The sequence below is a fragment of the Nilaparvata lugens genome, chromosome 1 (genome assembly GCF_014356525.2).
Source record: "Nilaparvata lugens isolate BPH chromosome 1, ASM1435652v1, whole genome shotgun sequence".
In the NCBI taxonomy this organism is placed as follows: domain Eukaryota; kingdom Metazoa; phylum Arthropoda; class Insecta; order Hemiptera; family Delphacidae; genus Nilaparvata; species Nilaparvata lugens.
This window is the reverse complement of record NC_052504.1, coordinates 41,993,837-42,009,686: the sequence shown is the minus strand read 5'-3', so window position 1 is coordinate 42,009,686 and position 15,850 is coordinate 41,993,837. Positions and strand designations below refer to the sequence as shown.

General features: G+C 33.2%; 1 protein-coding gene across 3 annotated transcripts in view; it reads left to right on the top strand.

Moving 5' to 3' along the window:
* LOC111044247 (reversion-inducing cysteine-rich protein with Kazal motifs) overlaps positions 1-15,850 on the top strand; it is a 430,802-nt gene that overhangs the window by 75,563 nt on the left and 339,389 nt on the right. The window lies entirely within an intron of this gene.

Below are 15,850 nucleotides of genomic sequence, written 5' to 3'. Positions count from 1 at the left end.
TACCTAAGCAAAGTATTTGTTAAGTACTTTGGCCTCTATATTGATTTATTTGGTATTTTTTTTAGTATCTAAGAGCTCGTTGATATATTGCCAAGTTTTTTGGAATTATTTTTGTGTTCGTCAAATTTTTATTGAAGTAATCAGTTTTGGATTGTTTTATTAAATTATTCAGAATGTTCCCATAATGTTTTGTACTGGTTGTTTAATTGAATATTATTTGGCTGCTTTATCAGCTTCTTATGCAGCTTATCTATTACACGAATAGAATTTACGAAGCTGGGCGAAATCCATTTTTTAAGAGGCCTCTTATTCTTAGTTAATTGAATTTTTTTTGTTCTTTTATGTGTCAAGTAATTTAATTTTTCAACTAAAAGATCCACCATAGTGTCTATATTATCAGCACGATATATCGTACCAGTTTTCTCCTTGTAAATCGCACATAAGTCCACCAAAGTCGATTTTGGTCTTAGTCCATACTTCATCTTCCCTATGGTTCGTTTCCCTATCACTAGCCTCATTTAAATGTACAGAAATACTATAATGGTCTGTTATATTGGTTTTTGAAATTACGCCTCTTACAACATTATTTTTGTTTTTATTTTCCTTGAAGAATATGTGGTCTAAACAGGATACTACACCATTGAAGATTCTGGTTGGTTTATTTATATAAGATTTAAAGCCATTAATATGTAAAGTACTCAAGTATTCGTTTGATAAATGGTTATGTGCGAGAATATTAAGATTTATATCACCTAATACAATTATATTAGACATGTCTTTCATTTGATATAGACAGGCATCTAAGCTCGTAATAAATTCGTTAAGATTCAGAGCTGGAGATCGATGAATAGATATTATTATGTATTTAACGTTGTTCATTAAGCATGAAATGCAGATATAGTTTGCTTTTTCGATAACGATGTTTATTGATTCAGTTTTAACATTTTCATCAATAAATAAACATAGCCCATCGCATTTTGAGTATTTACTTATTCTTTGTGTGTGTCTTCTGTAATCCATGTCTCAGACAGTGCAATAACATGGAATTTGATATTCACATTACCAATATAATGCACCAATTCGTAAAAATTCTTGTTTATGCTTCTTATATTCGTGTGGAAAAAGTTCAACTCCCCATCATGTTGACTCCGCTCTTGAGGCTCAGAGGTAAAAAAATCATCAACTTCAATAGTATTATAATAACCCACAAGTTCATCATCATGTAAATCTGGAATATGAATTGACATTAAGCTGAGAAAACAGTTGCGATGAGAAAAAATACCGTGAAAACCTATTTACGAAAAGACGTTGAAGAGAATAATAAAAACTCATTAAGAAAAGAGAAGTAGAAGGATAAGAAAATTTTATCAGAAAATATTTTGAAGTAGAAGGTGAGAACTAAACGCCCCCACCAGCCCGCCAGATAATAAAATGAAAGATAGAAATTACTCGAAACGTTCATGCATTGATAAGATCCGATAGGAAATAGCTAGTTATCTAAACGCTCAAAATTTATAGTCTGCTGCACTTTCCAAGAAGAGAAGTGAAAGAGTATGCCAAACTTCAACCTACTAGGGTGAAATGAATAATTTATAAACAGAAATAAAAAAATAAAAAACTACTAAAATTAACTCATCAAGAAAACTGAAAAGCTGACGAATAAACATCACTCTCCTCTTAAAACTGAAAGGTTGTCAAATGATATCTCGAATTTCATCCTATTACTCTGTAATTGCAACACACTTCAAGACTCTAGAGAAGAAAAAATAATAAGAAAAAAAACTCTCTGTATCAATGTAGACAAAACACTCCTAGTTGGAGGAAATTCTCATTATATCCTAATTGAATTATTAAAACTAATTCTCAGTGTTCACTCACTTAACCACTCATCCTCTCAGTGATTACTAATTCATCAGTATAAATCAATTTTGAAACTAATTCGACCGAATTGAATTACTGAAGTAAACTTGAATTAATAAAATAGACTTGGAAACAAAAATTTTGGTAAGCTTTAAACACACCTTTCGCACTTCACACTGTAATCGAAAGAAAATATAGATAATATTGAAATTAAAATAATTTGACAATCATAAATCCAATCATCAACCTACTTCCAAGCTTAGTGATGGCTATAATGAATCAAGAACAAGTTCTAAAGTTTCTAGATCAAATAATTTTAGATATTTAAAATAAAGCTTGCTTCAAAATGGTCAAGAAAACTACAAATAATAATCAAATTAGTACTTTGTAAAAACCAATGTGAATGCGAAATGCGAGTAAGATTATGTAACAGCAAACAATTCATACAAAGCAAAAGTTTCTAATAACTTTTCATCACACTTTCCCTTCATATTTTTAACTCCATATTATCTCTTCGTCCGTGTAGTTTTTGTGTGAAACAAAGGAAAATCCTAGTGAAGTGAGGGATTGTTCTGAGGTACCGGGTCAGTCTCTTTTATTCGATTATCATCGGTAGTCGATGATTATTACATTGGTAACATTTTACAAGTTTTTTGAGATCATCCTCACAAGCTATGATGTGAACCGCCGATTTATCCCGCATTCGCAACTTAATATTGCTAGCTCGATCAATCCATAGATATTTATAGCCAAAGTAGCCTACCTTTGAAATTTCTTCGCAATGTTGAAAAGCGTTCACCTTCCTGGCGCCAGGGATTGATTTACGTAAATTGGAGAATTCGATTGAAGACCACATTAGCACATGTTAAATTTCTCCACATTAGCAAATTAGCACATGTTAGATTTCTTTTGATTTTATGCATTTTAAGTAGTTCTTCCTTATCATATCTCCTAACAAATCGTACTATTATGCCGGGAACACGGTCATTAATATTAGTATACCTAGGAATTGGCAAACGATGGCAAATGTCTATCATTTCTTCTGTTATTATGAACTGAATGCAATGTTCAACATACTGTACAAGTACGGTTTTCACGAAATGATATTTCAATGTTCAATATCGATAATGGTGATAGTATATGGAATTCTTGTAAAATCAACGACAAAAGTCATGTAAATTGCATTTTTTCTGTTATCATGGACTGAATGCAATGCTAAACAAATATTGAATCATTCCTGATCATGGTTGAATTTTGTACAAGCACAGTTTTCACTAAAAAAATTCATAGTTCAATATCAGTTATAGGTGTCCTCTTGGGAATTCTTGAATAATCAACCACAAAAGTCGAGTGTATCGCATTTCTCATGTCATTACGGATTGAATGCGATGTTCAACTTATACAGAATTATTCCTGATCACGAATGAATTTCGTACAAGCACAGTTTCCACTAAAAACATTTCAAAGTTCAATAACAGTTATAGGTGTCCTCTTGGCAATTCTTGAATACTCAACCACAAAAGTCGAGTGTATCGCATTTCTCATGTCATTATGGATTGAATGTGATGTTAAACTTATACACAATCATTCCTGATCACGAATGAATTCTGTACAAGCACAGTTTTCACTAAAAAAATTTCAGAGTTCAATATTAGTAATAGTGGTATTATGGGATATTCTTGAAAAATCAACCATAAAAGTCAAGTGCATATCATTTCTCCCATTATTATGGACTGAATGCAATGGTGAACATATATATTGAATCATTCCTGATCTCGAATAAATTTTGTACAAGCACAGTTTCCACGAAAAAAAATTAAAAGTTCAATACCTGTGGAAGGTCTCTTTCTGGGAATTCTTGAATAATCAACCACGAAAGTGGTTCTCCTGTTATGTGATTCGCATTTCTCCTTTTATTATGCACTGATTGCAATGTCAAACATATATAGAATCATTCCTGACCACTGATAAATTTTGTACAAGCACGGTTTTCACGAAAAAAAAATTCAAAGTTTAATATCAGTTATAGGTACCCTCTTGAGAATTCTTGAATAATCAACCACAAAAGTCAAGTGCATCGCATTTCTCCTGTTATTATGGAATGAATACAATGTTTAACACATAAAGAATTATTCCTGATCACGGATGAATTTTGTACTAGCACAGTTCTGACGAAAAAATTTACAATTTCCAATATCAGCTTTAAGTACTATGGAGAATTCTTGAATAATCAACCACAAAAGTCAAGTGCATCGGATTTCTCATGTCTTATTTCGGACTGAATGCTATGTTCAACAGGCATAGAATCATTCCTGATAAAGAATGAATTTTGTACAAGCACACTTTTCACGAAAAAAATGTCAAATTTCAATACTAGTTGAAGGACTCCTCATGGGAATTCTTGAAAAATCGACCACTATATATGTTAAACAATGCATTCATTCAATAATAACAGAGTAAATGCGATGCACTTGACTTTTGTGGTCGATTTTTGAAGAATTCCCACGTTCCCATGAGGAGTCTTTCAACTAGTATTGAATTTTGACATTTTTTTTCGTGAAAAGTGTGCTTTTACAAAATTCATTCATGATCAGGAATGATTCTATATATGTTAAACAATGCATTCAGTCCATCCATGATAACAGAAAAAATGCGATGCACTTGACTTTTGTGGTCCTTTAACTAGTATTAAACTTTGACATTTTTTCCGTGAAAAGTGTGCTTGTACAGAATTCATTCATGATCAGGAATGAATCTATATAAGTTTGACATCGCATTCAGTGCATAATAACAGGAGAAATGCGATGCACTTTTGTGGTTGATTATTCAAGAATTCTCCAGTGTACCACTATCACTAATATTGAACATTGGAAATTTTTTTCGTGAAAACTGTGCTTGTTCATAGTTCGTTCCAGAATAGAAATCATGTTATATATATATATATATATATATATATATATATATTGAACAATGCATTCAGTTCAAAATAACATGAGAAATGCGATACACTTGACTTTTGTGGGTGATAATAAAAAAATCGCTAGATGACTTCTATCACCAATATTAAACTTTGAAATTGTTTCGTGAATAGTGTGCTTGTACAAAATTCATCCGTGGCTCTAGATGATTTGATAGATTATGTTTTCGATTTGGATTCAGTATTTTATTCATTCAATTTAATATAAACCGTTTTATCACGTCTGCATATTGCCTGCATGAGCGGTGGCGTAGCTGGCAGGTAGCCAGCATAGGGAAATAATCAATGATATGTATGACCTTGACTCCATCTTCAAAAGAGTTAAAAAAACGGTGCTTGTACAAAATTCAACTTTTGCATAATCAGACGTCAAGTCTCGTAGTTTCGTTGATTCGTTGTTTATTGTCAATTGTTTTCAGATTTTTTCTGACATTTTCACTACAAGTTCACACTTCCAGCATAGGGAAATTAAAATTAGCATTGGAAAATGACCTTGACCGCGACTACAAATGCGTGTAAAAAAACGGTGCTTGTACAAAATTTAATTTTTGAATATTCTGCCAACACAAAATTCGTAGTTTATTGTCAATTTTTTTTGAATTTTTTCGGACTTGTGCACTACAAGTTCACGGAGCCATACAGTGGCAGGGATACAACGGCTGCTATATTGCCGTTGTGTATCGGCCAGCGTTCTCTAATTTCCAGTGAGTATTCAAGCGCTCATGTTGAACTTAGGAAGTTTCCTCTCTGCAATCACAGACTCCACTGACTCTATTCGACAAATTGACAACTACGCTTCCACCTATGACTCAATCCATCAATGCAATTGGCTGATCTCCCTCCATTTCTCTGCGCCGCCAATTCCTCCAATTCTGAAGAAGATTTACACGAAGTATAGGCTATACACCTTGTTTTATATTTACCTTTTTGAATTTTAGCGTATAGTCATAGAGAAGTTTAAATCTCTTTGATTCATCACAATGATGTTCTAAAATATTCAAACAGGGAATAGCTGATTAAAAAAATACAATAATTTGAGGAGTAGGTCCATCATAACTTATTACTATTTTTTAGCACAGGATGTTTGATATCACTTTATTAAACAAATCTCATCCCAATCCATCTTAACACTAAGAAATGTTTTCAACTACAAAATAAAGATCCAACTAGGAGGCTGTTGAGAAGGGAGCCTCTTGAACTATATAATATAAAATCTGTTTGTGATAGTGTGTCTAACAGACTACAACATATTAACTGGTCACATAACGTCAGGAGAACAGGTTATCAATGGATGAACTGTATTGTCGAATATTAATAGTGAGAAAAAAATTAATGTTTATTCTCTGAGGCTAGTTTCGATGAAAATTATAAAAAACCTACACCCAGATCTACTGTATTAGATAGACAATATTTATTGTTCTGTATATTCGAGTGATATTCCAAATACATCTCATATTCATACTTTTTTTGGATTATAGTATCGTAATACTTCTTGATTCAGCTCCAATCGTAATATCCAAAAAGATTTCTATTGCTGATCAATAATAACTTCCTCAAAACTCGATAATTTTAGATTATTCCTTGATCTGATGAGAGACAGTGAGATTTTCAGTAGCAATAGAGCTGGGTACATTTAGAGCTTTAAGATAATCCTTGGGTGGCATGAGAGTGTTGGAATGCATCAGCTCCGAGTAATCACACATCAGCTTGAGTTGTAATGAAAATACCTTATTCCACTTTGCATTGCTCTCTTCTGCAGCATTACAGTTGACATATCACTCTCTCTTACTCTTTCGCAACCTCTGTGAAGATTTAAGCTGCGCTGCGTTTCAAAGTGGATCAGCTTATCGTTTTTGTGCCCTTTCATGGAAATGGATACGGCCACCATCTTTTACCAGACCTAGACTCATTCGTATTTTATTCAGTGACTCTATTCCAAGCCTAAATGAATACGACGCAACATTCTGTATGGCACTCACACTCACACGGATTAAGTTCTTATACGTGTTTGTTTTGATTCTATGAAAACTTCATTAAACAGAAGTGTGCTGAGTTTATTCACTCTGAGCCTAATTATTTGAATTGAGTGATGAACTCTCGAGTTTAGGGTGGAGAGATGAAGAGTCTTTTTTTGCTATTCCTCTTGAGGATAGATCATTGACATTTTACTGCCTACTGAGGTACTTTTCAAATATAGAACACCTTAACAAGTTGGATTGCGTGAATGAAATTTTCAACTGAATGCTTTAGGCTCTACGCTCTAGGCAAATATCTCGATCAAAGGTCTCCTCCTCATTGAAAATACATATTCTACCAACGCATCATGCTGTTTCTCTCTGCTAACGTATCAATTCACAATAATGCAGCAGGTCTTCAAGTGTTCAAATTTGACGTTCATAAGTAACATTTTTGATCGATTAATATTGTGATGCTGTAATCTGTATAATATCAAATCATTTTTTTCTAATTGACAAATGTCGCGAATGCTTTGTGAATGCGATTTGTGTATTTATTGTAAATTCTCATCCGATTGTTCTTTCTAATTGTTCCATGCTGTAATGTTATCTTGATAATAAAATAATTTATACATTAATTAATGACGAAAGAAAAAGTGATCTTTTGTGCTAATAGTGCGCTCAATGAAAAGAAATTTCCAAAATACTGTATATTATAGAATAGAATTTTCAAGACAAATATCCAGGACCTACCTAAAAGTACCGTATCAAGTAATGTACGTTATAACAAAACAATTATGTATCTTTCCGCTGAAGATCTTTGGCTAGCGGATATTTGAAAGTTGGCTGAAGGTCTTCAACCATTAATATTAGTTTGACTAATTAATATTAGTTCAACTAATATTAGTATTAGGTAATAATAATATATAAACTTAACTAATTAATATTAGTTTATTTGCAAATGAAAGATTTTGAACCAAATTAATCTTAGCCTGCAGTGGATAGTACTCTTTAGCTTCAATGGTGTGCTTTCAACGCTACAAGCATGTTTTCCTTGTATGAATAGGTAGATACTTCTCTTGATTGATTTTGAAACAGATTATCTTAGCCTGCAGTGAATACTCTTTGGCTTCAATGGTGTGCTTTCAACGCTACACGCATGTTTTCCTTGTATGAGTAGATAGATACTTCTCTTTATTGTCAAATAAAAGTGGGATAGAACATTGTATTCCACTAATCGACTAGATCAGAAATTGAATACACAATATTAATCTCTTCTGCTCAAACCGATGTTAAATGTTGAGGGTTCTGTTCTGTTGAGAAATCAACAGATAACATCAGTGGAACATTCACAAATATCCAATTGCAAGTGCAGTTCAATATTCTCTCTCCAAAGACTTTACTTACAAATAGAACATCGATTACCTATGATGGCTGTACTTGGTGCTCCTCTGACATATTAGAGGACTATCAGCTTTTGATATTATAATCAACATAATAGTCACTTCTGAAGAATGAGTGAGGTTACATAATAGCCTACTTATTTGCAACATCAATAGAAATCGGCATGAATAGGAAGAAGTTAAGTACTGTTTCCTTCTTTGCTGATTTGATGGATGGATAATTTTTTATGATCAAGAGAAAATATCGATCGCTCTGCTCAATAGTCCAGTCACTGTATACATTGGTATACACTGTATAAATTGCAATTTATATTGCAGTTCCAAATCTTTAATATATTATTTGGATACATGAGAGAAGTCCCAGTTTCTACCTGCGGAATTTCCTTGTGTTAGATACAGAGTGGCCCAAAAACCTCGTATTTACGGATCATTTTCCAGTTTTCAGCTATTTCTGCCAAATCCAGTAATCGGACAGAACAATTTGCCCTCGCTTTTTTTTAGATTATAAAGTTCTGAGTAGAATGAGATCATTCAGAACTCTATCTCCAATAAGTACTGAGTTATGATTTTTCAAAAATGAGTGAAATTTAAAGAAAAAAATCAATTTTAGTTTTTGATCAACAATATCTTCCGATTGTTGCCATTTAGATGTATAATTTGAAATCCCTCTGGGCGTTTTTTGTGCTCTACAATCTGCGATCAGGTAGAGCGTTCTATCTCATATAGATTTCCAGGTACACCTGACAACAATGCTAATTGTATTGTGAAAAACACCTAATTTTCAGCTTCAACTATCATCACCAACTACATTGCCCTCACATTGATATTTTGCACAATGATATGAGCTCATGAGATTATGTTGTACGAGAATCACCCGTTAAATGCACTTCAGTATTTCCCAGGTGAGAGGCGCGCATAAGGACACCTAAAGGATCAAAATTTCAAACACTTATAACTTTTGACACAATGCTCAGATTTCATCGTTCTACACGTCATTATTCTCGGCTTGTCAAGGTGGTCCAAAATCATGCTTTATAAGTCAAATTCGGTCGAAAAATGAGAAATTTATGTTTGGAGTGTACTCAAGCCCATATTCAATAAACAAGAAGTGGCCAATTTCTATATTCAAAGCTGCATATATCTTGTGTAATACTTCTGATGAAATTTCTAAATGTAGGCTAGTGAGAATGTGAAACTTTTCCCCTTTTCCTACTCCAATAAATAATACTTTCGATTCCAATACCATTCTAAAGTTACAGAAGATTTTAAAAGTAGCGATTTCAAAAGTAGCGACTGTTAATCAAGAGTTTCTAAAACGAGTCTGATACATCATAGAAACTCACGATTGATTTCAAATTGTAGATAAATTCATCCTCAGCTCAGTTGCCTAAAATCCATCGTTAATCACTTTTCCCTATCGTAGAACTGCCAAACCCGTTAATGTATAGAGGATGTGGAACTCAATTGTTGGATAGTATATTGTCGTAATATAGTAAATAATGAGGACAGGTTAATTGTATTACTGTCTAATCTGACGGAGGAGAAAATAAACAGAGTTTTCATTCATGTGATTAAAGCATTAGAAAAATAGGACAAATTTTAATGATATGTGATCTTGTTTGAGAGTGATCAGATCCTATTTAATTCTCATAGGAAATATTGTATTAAAACCTTCAACATCAAAATATTGTAATATTGTTGTTTTGTAGAGAGTGTATTTTTTCACTATGTTTGTTGGCTCAACTCTATTTGTATGATCACTGTGAACATATAAATGTATCGTTATTATTATTATCAACTGAACAAACCTTCATTCAATATTTCATAATTTATCAAAAACTTACTACTTGTTCAATATCAAGTTATGATTTTTGAAATACAATTTTTGCTTTCCCTGATATTATAACAATGGTACCGTAGTGAATTTTACAATGTGAGCAGATACTCGTTGACGTTGAGTATTGCTCCGACATTAGAGAGACAGTCACAGTGGTAATGACATGATGCTGACTGCACGAAGGGCAGAAATGTGTGAACGATTGTCATTCGCCGTTTAATGGACGCAGTGAAGTGAGTGAGACGGTGAAAGAGACGTCTACACAATGTAATAGAGAAAGACGAGGCCAGGAGAATGATAGTCGATTTGTTGGCGACATGATAAAAGCAGCCGAGACGCCGTGATAAGTGACAACTTCGGCATGAGCTGAGAGTGAATCCCTCTTATATAATAAATCAGTAACGATATCACGGCGCGATACGAGAGTATCAGTTCTTGAGCGAAGAATAGAGAATGGATGGGAATCACTGTTCATGATGTATCCTTCCCAGAGGGATGAGCTGCGATCCCATTCAAGAGTCAAACCTGGCTCACTTGCTTATTTACAACAGTAGACGGCTGTGTTCAAGATATTGCTTTGCCTATTTCACGATCTCAACCTACCAATACTGTGAGTTGACTAGATGAGAGACTGAACTCGCACATTTTCATTTTAACTGGTACTATAATTGAGGAGAATTTGAAATAAATTGATACTCACAGATGGAAATTGAAAAACCCTGTTGTAAATATTCGCAGTAGCAGAAGTCTTCGGGGTAATTTACAGAATTTATTATGGATTTTCGTTTAATGGCAATTATTAATTTGATATTTGATATTATACTTATTTCCGGAGTGGTATATACATTATAAGATACAACAGTATTGGTGCAATTCTCATTATTTTGTTGACATTGAGCATAATTCAATCTACTCCTACTAGCAGATTTCCAGAGGTTGTATCTTTCAGACGGAAGTGGAACGTTCTAGAGCATTCTAGATCTAAATTTCTAATCCCCAGTTGCACAAAGGTCGGTTAACTTTCATTGAATCCGTATTCCGATTAAAATGCTCTATTTTTATCAAGATCAGCACTGATTTTAGTTGCATAAAACAAAAATTTATGAGACAACGACACTTAATCATTCCATAAATCATCAATAAGCATTTTTAATTGCGATTAGTTGGCACTATTTCAACAAAGATTAGTTGGAATAAAGAGACTTTGTTTGCACCAAAGAAAAAAAACATCAAATGATATACTATTTAACATAAAATAGTTTCAATTGCCCACTCACGGGGAATTGAATGTGACTGATTCCGATTAGATAATTATTTATCACTGTCTTACAATTCGTTTTTGGATACAAAATTCAAATGATATATTGCTAAATGAGCTGAATATATTCATGAATTTCATCCTTGAATAAAATGAAGAACTCTTGTTGATTTCTCGTAGCAATTAAAAATTATTTCAGTGAACAATATTATTATGAATGGCCAATGAATTCGCATTTAATTCATTCATAATAATTTTAGTTCAATCATCTTCTTCCACTCTCATTATATATTATTCGGGTCGCTAGAATTGGCTAACTCGGGACTCGCTGACTCAATGTTAAATCTGCCGTATGAAACTTAACTGCGCTGATCGGAATTGACTAACTGTGGAAGTGGCTGTTTCTGCATCGACCGGAATTCGTTGACTGAGAATTCACTGACTCTCCCTCTTTTCAACAGCAGTCGACAGAAATGGCTAAGTCTGGAACTGGCTAACTGAGGATCCACTGATTACTACGTCATCGTCTGCTTCGTCTGCTACTCATTCCCTCGCACTCGGTCCTGTTCACTCTTTCACACTGGGACAGATAACAGATTGCGGCACACTAAGCTCGTATATTTTTTGGTAGCTTATTTCGGTATATAAATGATTGGATCTTATGTAAAATTTTGATGGTTATTGAAATAACAGGCATAATATTATGCCGAAAACCATTATTTTCTCCCGTTAAGAGTTGTTCAACTTGATTATTTGATTGTTGATCCAAGTATTTGAATTGGATGAAACTTGAATAATGACTATAACATTTTCAATCACCCAATAATAGTTTGAAATGCTGCAATACTTCCATACCTCAGGAATCAGGATTGAAAGGAGGCAAAAAAGAAAAAAATACTATCAATTTTGAAGAATCAGTGTTTTGATTAAGCCTCGTTTATACTATTTAACTGTTATAAAACAATTTTATATCACAAAAGTTACAAAAAATTATATAACTTTCTTATAAAATAAAAAATAAACATTCTCAAACAAATAAATATAATATTGTCATATAACATTACTGACTCAGAGTCTCAGTCAAGATGGATTATGAACTCAATGTAGTCTCTCATAAGAGTATCTAGTATACCCATATCCGTTCACAGTAGAATTTTTAGTATGGCATAATTTTCCGAAAATGAATTGCTACAAGAATAGAACTTTCAACTATGCATTTATGCAATCCAACACCTGAAAAGTAAATGTAGCCTATGCAATCATAAGGGGAAATTTGTTTGAAAATGATCTGTATATAACAGAGTTTTCAGCATTCAAAAATACAAACCAATCTAGTGAAGGTCGATTCCCTGCCTACTCCCCCCCCCCAAAAAAAACTCGTTACATCATAAAACAACAGACGATGCAAACTATAACTCATTTGTGTAATTCAATACTAGTCCAGACAATTTTTGACCCCACAACACTTAGTAGGTAGTAAGTAAGTAAACTTTACAAAAGTCCTCACTCCTACTCCCTGTGTTGAGTGGGTGGGGGTTATTTAAAAGTTTCATATTCTGGTTTTCTGCATATATCTTAAACAAATTCGTCTTTCGGAAATTTTTGTCGAATACAAAATTAAAGCTTACGAATTAGCCTACAAGTTTCATCCTTAACATTTCTCAATATGTCTCATAGTTTTCTACTTTTCTAGATATGAGCTCTTGAAGGAGTCACATTTTTAAGGAAACCCTTCCGGCTCAGATTTTTTCATCTTTTTGGCCTTATAACTTTTCCACGATTGAATGAAAAAAACTGTGCCAATCATGAGCCTATAGAGAACCTTATTCTCTTCAATCTCATGAATCTTTTCATTATTTTACGCATCTCCCCACGATTGTTGCAGCCATTATAGTGTTGAGTGTAAAAACTTCAGTTCAACAACAATAGATCAATTGACAGGGAAATTTGGAGGGAATGTTAGGAACACAATTTTTGACTTCGCAGCTTTGTTTTGACTACTTAGAAGGTATATATATCAAAATTCCTCATCCCTACCCCTTGTGCTTGAGGGATGAGGGTGGTTTGAAAGTTTGGTTCTTTCATTCCTGGCTTACACGCATGTATCTTGAGAATAATGCATTTCAGGGACATGATTACTGAACAAAATTTAAGCTAGATAAATTTCCTACAAGTTTTGTACAGTGGAGTTTTGTGATATCTCCTTTAATTTTTTATATATTTGCTTTTAAAAGTGTGAAATCCTTGAAAATACAGTTTTTCTCACAACTTTATGCACTTTCAGGGCTTATGACTTAACAAAAATGCATTGAGAAAATGAGTACTGAACGTTGGGTTGTAGAGGATTCAATTCTCTTCAATTTGATGTATTATTTCAAAATTCTCAATACAGCAATAATTGGTCATTTATCAATGTAATTTGTACACAATATCTGGAACACAATTTTCGATTCTGCAGATACATTAAGACAAGTTAGGAGCTGAACATATTGAAAATCCTCATCCCTAAACCATGTGCTAAAAATGAAGTACCGACAAGTTGACACTTGATGCTGTATTGACAATTTGACACTCATCACTGAAGCTGCTAACAATTGATGGAAATCATAAAATGGTTAAATAATCCATCAAATTAAAGAGAATTTTCTCTTTCCAATTTGATAACCACTTGACCACCTCTGTTGACGAAAGTCAATTGGAGGATGAAAAGATGAGGATTTCTTTATTTTACATGCTGAACTTAATATAATAAAAAATTCATTTATTGACATAAAACATTTTAAAATGAATGGCCAACGTCACAACAATTTTAAAGTTACATAATTTATAAGCCTCGGACAATAGAAAAAGGTTACATAGTATGATGATTAGTCTAATCAAAAGTTATATCAAAATTTACCTTCTTATAATTATAATCTAGGAAGTTGATTTCAATTTAAAAAATCGGCAACTTTATATAAACCTTCATCCTTAAAGATATTTCTACTGTGTTTTTGAAAACTATACCCTAAAGATCTCTAACAATTACTATATATAATCAGTCATATAATTTTGTACCAGTTTAAAGCCACCACCCTTCTTCGAGATCTAAGATTCAGTTCTAAGGAATGATCCTGTGCCTAGTATTTATAACTCGCACTTTGCACTCAGCAGGGGGCTTCGCCCCCGGCACCTTTTCTTTCGATAGAATTATCCAATAAAACGTTAGATAATTCTAAATTTATTTCAACTCTTCTCTCATGAATTATACAAAAGTCATCCCTCAAGCACAAGGGGTAGGGATGAGGAATTTTGATATATATACCTTCTAAGTAGTCAAAACAATGCTGCGAAGTCAAAAATTGTGTTCCTAACATTCCCTCCAAATTTCCCTGTGAATTGATCTATTGTTGTTGACAACAATAGATGTTGACAAGATTTAACATTGAGTCAGCGAGTCCCGAGTTAGCCAATTCTAGCGACCCGAATAATATATAATGAGAGTGGAAGAAGATGATTGAACTAAAATTATTATGAATGAATTAAATGCGAATTCATTGGCCATTCATAATAATATTGTTCACTGAAATAATTTTTAATTGCTACGAGAAATCAACAAGAGTTCTTCATTTTATTCAAGGATGAAATTCATGAATATATTCAGCTCATTTAGCAATATATCATTTGAATTTTGTATCCAAAAACGAATTGTAAGACAGTGATAAATAATTATCTAATCGGAATCAGTCACATTCAATTCCCCGTGAGTGGGCAATTGAAACTATTTTATGTTAAATAGTATATCATTTGATGTTTTTTTTCTTTGGTGCAAACAAAGTCTCTTTATTCCAACTAATCTTTGTTGAAATAGTGCCAACTAATCGCAATTAAAAATGCTTATTGATGATTTATGGAATGATTAAGTGTCGTTGTCTCATAAATTTTTGTTTTATGCAACTAAAATCAGCGCTGATCTTGATAAAAATAGAGCATTTTAATCGGAATACGGATTCAATGAAAGTTAACCGACCTTTGTGCAACTGGGGATTAGAAATTTAGATCTAGAATGCTCTAGAACGTTCCACTTCCGTCTGAAAGATACAACCTCTGGAAATCTGCTAGTAGGAGTAGATTGAATTATGCTCAATGTCAACAAAATAATGAGAATTGCACCAATACTGTTGTATCTTATAATGTATATACTACTCCGGAAATAAGTATAATATCAAATATCAAATTAATAATTGCCATTAAACGAAAATCCATAATAAATTCTGTAAATCACCCCGAAGACTTCTGCTACTGCGAATATTTACAACAGGGTTTTTCAATTTCCATCTGTGAGTATCAATTTATTTCAAATTCTCCTCAATTATAGTACCAGTTAAAATGAAAATGTGCGAGTTCAGTCTCTCATCTCATCAATCTGCCCATCAGGCTCATACAATATGTGCACCTGATTGGAAGCCGCACATCCTCCAGCTCAATCCCCCTTACAATTTCAAAATACGTTGGGGTGTTTAGGATTGTGCCGCAGCAGTCGGCGCAACCTGCCCAGTGGCCACAAGGCACCACAATTCG